The sequence below is a fragment of the Anopheles marshallii genome, chromosome 2 (assembly GCF_943734725.1).
Source record: "Anopheles marshallii chromosome 2, idAnoMarsDA_429_01, whole genome shotgun sequence".
NCBI classification, from domain to species: domain Eukaryota; kingdom Metazoa; phylum Arthropoda; class Insecta; order Diptera; family Culicidae; genus Anopheles; species Anopheles marshallii.
The window spans coordinates 41,889,041-41,896,700 of NC_071326.1; positions in this window are offsets into that span (position 1 = coordinate 41,889,041).

Consider the following 7,660-nt stretch of genomic DNA (forward strand, 5'->3'; position numbering starts at 1 on the left):
AGAGGACAACTTGAAATTATGTAACAATTTATTCCGATTCTCTTGAGCATTGTTGAATGAACAAAGTTTGCATATGTTGAGTAGCGGATCAAAGACATATTTTATTCATACTGGAATAAGTGGAAAGTTGATACTGTCAGTGCATTAGTGCTTTGTGCGATAACGGCTTTAGTTAACAGGTTTTATTGGCTATAAAGATCAAAATTCGATTGATCAAGAAAAGGAAATAATTGGTACAAATATTCTATTATTCTTTTCATGATTATTATTATGTGACGACAGTTAAATAACAAAAATATTTCATACCATTTTCTGTTAAAGATACCAGAGACACCGACCCCTGGAGAAAAAAAATTATAATGTATTTCAGATTGCATACATTTAGGCTGTTTTCAAAATATCGCATTCGAAACAATTCTGATAGCGAAATATCGCTAACCCTACACAACTTTGAGTTTTCAATAATGTAATTTTATAATTATGTGAAAACATTGCTTCCAAATTCACATTTTGGCTGTTTGCTTTAAAGTTAATCAAAACGTTTTCATCGCCCATTCAGAAGGTGCGTAGCAATTTTAATGCACCCCTTAGGACGGTTCATGCAGTGAATGTTAACACAATTTAGAATGCTAAGGTCAGTACATGAGCAAACATGCGAGAATATTCACGACAACAAGAAACACTTTCCGTGTATGTGCGTTCACGCCACCAAGAGTCCTATCCGCCTAGTCGACCGCCTTTTCCATCACTGTACAACACTCGGTCGTATTACGAGCGATATGCTGCATGTATCTTTTGTTCACCACCACCACCACCCATGGCCACAACGCACCCGGCCAGCCAACACGCCAACATGCTCTATTCAAAACATGCTTTTCCCACACGCCTGCAAGCCACACGCTTTCTATCGTCACGCAGCAGTCGGTATCGATGTGCCGGCACGAACACGAACAATACGATCGAACGAAATTTAATATTCCACTCCGTTATTAAATGATTGAAATGTTAATGCTATTTGATTTGATATAAGTGATTCAATATTTGAGTTTCGTTCCCGTGTTTCCACGATCGACCGCTTGTCCTTTGGCTTTCTTCATTGGCTTCGCGCTGTGCGCTGTGTTGTACTTGACACGCATACCAAGCACCTCGTCCAACATTGGAATGCATTTGGAGCGTGGGGTGAGCGAGAAAAAACGTCCCTTTACCCACTCTGCCCGTTCACTCAAACAGTTCACAAAACATCCGGCTCGGTTACCAGGATCGTTTGGCGTCCATTTCCCGTTCAGCCGTTCCATCACCGTGTTGGCAAAGCGAACCGGAACCGATAGTATGCAATCAAATATTTGTGCACGATAACGATCGGTGGCCGGTGTGCAGTGTAGCAGGTTGTGTGCATACGGTGGAAAACATTATCGTACCAAAGATGTACGCTTATTGGAGCGTGAATCCGATTTTTCCCACTCACGACAGTTCTCACACGGCGGCCGAGGGAGCTGTCCACCATTTACTTCTATTTACTTTTTTTATCGAGTGCTTGAAAAAAAAAATGGCTGCGAATTTCACAAATCAGAACACGGTTAAATGAACTTGCGTGCAGGCAATCGAATATTCGAGCAGAGCGTAAGCATGTGGAAATGGGAACTCATAGACTGTTACCGATTTTAATGCACTTGGAATGCGTACGTGCATTTACATTTAATGATTGGTCTGTAATGGAGTTGCAGACCGTGGTAATCTGTCCAATAAAAGGGCATATCACCAAGCATTTTAATTTTTGCTTTATGAAATTGGTTGTTACATTGCGAAGTATGCACGCGAAGAACAATACGTCATTATGAGACATATTATGGACAGCAGACATTATGGAAGGCTAACTGTGCAGCCTTCAAACAAAAAACAGTAATAAAAGAAATTCTTCACACACACACAGTGCTGCGATATTAAGAAATGTTTTGTAATATTACGTACCTAAAGATATCCATTGGTACGTCCCGGAGATGTATTTGGTAGCGATTCCAGTCTTCACAAGATGTGACTGGTCCAAAATCTCATTTGAACAACAACCACCAACGAACATCCTCTTTAAGCAGGACTGACTATCCTGCGACGGATAAATAAAGTCAAAGAAAGACAGAAATGGCAGGCCTAGAGCATTTTAGGTTGTTGTCTGGATAACGGAGAAAGGTATGCATTATATTTACTGCAAATAACTTACATCCACGAGTGTTTACTAGTGCACTACCAAAATCGTGATTGCATAACTTCAGGCTCCACGAAGCGTCTTGCGTCTCAGGAGCTCAGCATTGCCGTACAACTCATCGGAAAGCCAGTCATGATAGCAGCAAAAACTAAACCTTGCATTACATTATTACACTTCGTTCAACAACAGTGGCAATGAAGCCAAAAGCCTTAGACAAGCAATAAACGAGATCAAATGAAACGTCTTCAGTCAGCAAGACGTTAAACAACGATATCATCGCACTGGGGTGATTCCTTAGCAACTATCCGTACCGTCCAAATGCACCCGATAATCTCTGGCTGATCACAGATTCTCTCTAACAGCTCTTCGCAGATGCCTATTCCGTAAACGTCTTTTCGAACTCATAAATTTCACCAAAAGTTTCACATCTGTTCTTGTGTGCACTCTCATCCCTGACCACAATAGTCACACTGAAAGAGGCACAGTTTGAGCACTGTACAAATCGGCGTGCGGTTGTTAAATCAATCTTCCGTTTCGGACTGCTTGGTCAACACCATGCAGCAAGGAGGCAGCAGACCACGGTGGAAACCCGCTCCCGTATATTGCAGACCTTACGGGCGCTGTCGATGTTGAAACGTACTGTAAGGACACGTCTCAGATGAATGTTTCGCATTCTGTGGCATTCGCTCGGGAATCGCCACGCTCGCCAGTCGACGCCTGTTTACCGAGGAAGCTGTCTGGTGGATTTTCGCATGGATCGTGACTGTTTCGCATATCCTCCGGGTTCAATTGGCTCTTTGTATGGTACATTCACCGTAAGGGCACCATCATCATCATCATCATCATCATCATCATCATTATGATTATTATTATTCTCGCAACACAAATGCCACATCACATCCACCGGCAGAATGTTTGATACCCGATGATTCCGACTGCCCGGTATTTGTTCAGTGTAGTGTACGCTTGGTTTGCAACCCAGTAAACTCGCCTTCTCAACTCAACTCTCTTCCTAACCAAACTCAAACCTGCCACCAAACAGACAGCCGAATGGTTTTCCCCTTCGAGCAATATCTCCCACACAGCCCGTGGTCGTTTATTGGGGCCAGAGTACGTAGCAACCTGCCAGGACTACTTACTGCCCCTTTACCCAGCACGCCAGTCAAGCCGTACTTAGTGGGATGTTTATTGCGATGCTCACCGGTAGCGCAAACCAGTTCACTTGTGTCCGGAAGCTACACGGAATTCGGAACGCTTCCCACGAACACGAGCACAAACTAGCCGGATCGCCGCCACCGTTTGACGGTCCCCCGGAAGTCGGCAACTTCCCGGTGCAGTGAAGCATAAAAATGGTAACCCATACTAGCCGAGAAGCACGGATGCACTTTTCTGCGTCAATCTGCATAATCGAACGAACGATGGTGAAGCAAAGCGGTTTGCTTATGCACGTTACAGTCCCGCTTCGGTATGCTGCACCGGTTCGTGTGCCCGAATGTCGAGTGTGTTTGCAGAAGCAATCGAGAGGATTTCCGGAACCAACGGGCTGGAACTGTACGCTCACAACACAAGATTTGTACAATGTTTAAATAATGTCTTAAGCAGCATCAGCTTCTGCCCGATGTTATTGTAGTAGCGCTGCTGAGCAACGCAAGGTTATCTGTAAATTAATTCATTGATTACAGCACGGCACCCATGGTGGCTAAGCCTGGACGTGTGCAGTTCCGGAAGCTGCTTAAGCCTGGTCGGACTGCTGCATTGCAGTTTTACTTCCATCGGGTGAATAATGTAACCCAACAACAGACGGGGGTGCTCCAACAAATACCTTGGATTTAAAATGGACCGTCCGAGTTATTTTATTCCGTAAACGGTAGGTTTAGATATTTGCTTGGAAAAAGCTTTGCGAAAATTCGATTGGAAAAATCATGAGGATCAACTTAATCCTGCCAGTACTTGAGATGGTCATGAAGTACTGCACTGGTCCGTTTCTGGTCGGTTTGTGTCAGCATCAGCGATTGGAGGAATTCTAATCACTTCTAGTGAAAAATGGTTAAGGTTTTACGCATAGCTCCAATCAGTGAGTTGGAATCCGTTTGTGTTGTGATAAAATGAAGGAGAAGGAGATTTTTCACAAGCACCACCAAGATGAAACTAAGCTCCATTATTGAGAGTGATTCTGTTTATTCTGCGTATCCGTTTACTGCTTTTGAAGGAGAACATTCACAATCAAATGCTTGGAATCACGCCTTAAACCTTAACAGTTTCAGCTATGCTACAAAACAGGTTATCATTTTCATGCTGCTAATTCTGCCTTTACAGAAGCCGCTTTGCTTCTTCGTTTATCGAGCACACATGGCACGAATGATTTCAAGTGTGTTTCAACTTCACATCCACCACTTGAATAGTTTTCCTTCGGCGTATTATCTGTTTGTCGATCGCGTTATCGGTGCGGAGTTAAAACAAACTTTAAAAGCACACTTTCGGAGTTTATAAAAGTTGTTCGGTCTCAGCTTTTCACTCTCCCAGATCCATCTGAAACAAACTGTCAAAGATTAGCGCAACGGACAACGTGCTCGAGCGTTCGTGTGGAGAGTCCTTCGAATGATTGTTTGAAGCGCGCTAGAAAAAAAAGGGATACAAAAACTGTCACATGCAAGTACAACTTTACTCGCAAGCGAAGCGTTTCTCGGATTTGCTATAATCTGTCCTGGCGCGCAAGGCAAACGCGTCAAACAGCGGGACCGTGACGTGAGGCGGCAAACGTTCTAAGTCAAGATGATTAGGAACGGTGAACCGTTGGACTGTGAACAAGCCAGCCAAAAATAACGAACTTCAGTGCGCATCATTGCACAAAGAGGGATCGTTTAACTTTAATCTTAAATTGCTTTCACCGTGCTCGATACGGGTCACATTGTACGGTAGCTCTCGACCTTCAGCCAAAACCAAGGGTTTGGACAGTTTAGCTAAGAAAGCCGGGTGGCAAAGTACCTGTACCGAATGTGGTACGGTGCCATGGTTGTCTTTTCGGATGAACCGCAGACCGCTTGTTTGAAGTGAAAACAATGCGTTCAGGAAAGTGAACGAAACGCTGTGTGTCTCACGTTCAACGATGGTTAGGGATGCACACGTACCGTCGAAGGTATGTTAATCAAAATGAACAAGATTGGGAGAGACGATCGTGCTCTTCGCATTTCGTAACTGAAAGGAGTAGTGTGGAGTTTAAATATTTCGTAAGCTGTTCAGTTGGAAAGATAGCTCTATGTTGTATTTTCTTTCTATCGCTACACTGATGCGATATGATGTGAACATTTCGTCAGTTCAAACAGAGCAAACCATCGAATAAATCGTTTTCGTACGAACAATAGCATACTTTCAGGCGATTAGTTCAATGTTTCGTTAGGAAAAGCAGACTCAATTTTTTTAATAACTTTATGTTCTACTTTAATTTCACCAAAGAAGAACTGTGCATACTTACCGGTAAAATAAAATTACAAAGCGAACCGATGCTAGCATAAACCAATTCCAACTCCGTTTCAAAAACACTTTAAACAACCCTAAAATCAAGCAACCATGTAAATGGCATCTGTTTCTGAGAACTTTTTCTTTTTTCTCCCACTCTGCCGTTGGCGAATCCCGGATTAACCCTGCCCCGTGCCGAAGCGCTTTACAGCGATTCGTAACGAATTGTTTTCAAGGGTTGTTTTATCCCCCACTGTTTCCACTGATCCCACTGCCACCAGAACCGTGTGGTGGCGATGAAATTCAAAGCGGGAAACGGTTGGTGCTAAAACAGATAATACGAGGCAATTTTCCACCAAACATGACAACGATGAGAAAGCAGCGGAAAAATTAAAAAGACGAAAGCGAAACAGAAATAAAGGAAAAGCGGAGCGCCCGAGCAACAACGGAACAGCACATTCTCATGCAATTCGAACGCAACGCAATGGCACTCTGGAGGCGTAAGTGTCTTCATGCCTGCAGCGCTATCCTCGTAGCGTACTTGCGTGAGTGGCCTTAATCATGGCGCAGAAGGACTGCAAAATCTAGAGCAAGAAAGAAGGAAAGAAAGATAGACAGTGCGAGTGGAAAATAAAAATAAATATATTTTACAGAACAAAGGATCCAGACCCAGACGGGTCTGCGCAGTGCGATAGCATAGATGACGGCGACGACGACAGCGAGGACGGAACGAAGACGATAAATGAAACTGACACTTAACACCACTCGCGTTGACGATAATTTTCTCGAGCGGTTTCCGTTTCCGTTCGCATTCGTCCACGTCAAGCGTTCTGGCGCTTGGCCGCCCCTGTTACTGGTTGCCCATGTTTGTGCCATTCGGTATTCGTGGTGGCGCATTTCTCTTCGGCATCCGTGTGAAATAGACACGATTTTGAATTTTACCCCAGCGACACAGTGAACGGATTGGGGACAAAATTTATTAATTTCGCTATTACTTTTCTACACGAAACAGTATTTCGAAGTGAGTAATTTCCACGTATTTCAAGTGGCAAAGCCATTAGTTGATTTCAAATGAAACTATCATTGAAAGATCTAAATTTCGTAAGAGCTTTACGAGCTTAAAATGTTTAACGAAATTAACAATCGGTTATTACAATAAGTTTGAAACAATTTGATGGAATAAAAAACGATTTGTGTCGCGGGTTGCATACTTTTAGGCGAAATTATCGCACAGACAAATTTCCCCGTTTGCATAGTTTTAGTGTGTTTCATTATTTATAACTTGTCGTATTTTTATGACCAATTCTCTTCCGTCTTATCTGACTGTGTGCTAGGTGTACAATATTTGCCATACTTTCTCTGGGATTGTTTTTTCCTAGCACCGTGTTACTTTTCCTTGCATGAACTCTCTTTTAACAGCAGTGCCAGATGAAGGCATTTGGTTTCTTAAAAGCCAAAAACGATAAAAAAAACACACGCATGCACTATGAAAGGAAAGTTTTCTCCCTGAAAGCCACTGAACCCAAGCTCAAGACTCAAAGAAATGTCTGAGTATTTGGTACAAGTAGTACAAGATAACAACAACCAAAAAAAAAAAAACATCCTTAAAACAAATTGGAACATCTTCCACTGACATTGCCGTTGGCCAACTTTTTTCCCGGCTTCGTTTGCGCTTCACAAAATCTCATCCACACAAAGAAAAGTCCCCCGAACCGAGGACGGATCACGGATGCGCACGGTAGCAAAGGATTGTTCCGCGGACGGATAACCATAACACCGGTCCGAATGACCGGCCCCGGTTGGGTTGTTGTAGAATATCAACGCAGACATATTTTCGGTCCTTTCAAAACTTTTCCTTCACAAAGCGGCCTTTACCCACCCACCCTTACGGTTACCCCGTTCAGGTTCACGAGCAGGGTAATTTTTTTGCCCACCACCAGAGGGCGAACCAGCGGGGTTTTCAGAGATAACCTCCGAGGAGGGTTTTGGCGGTACTAAAAACAC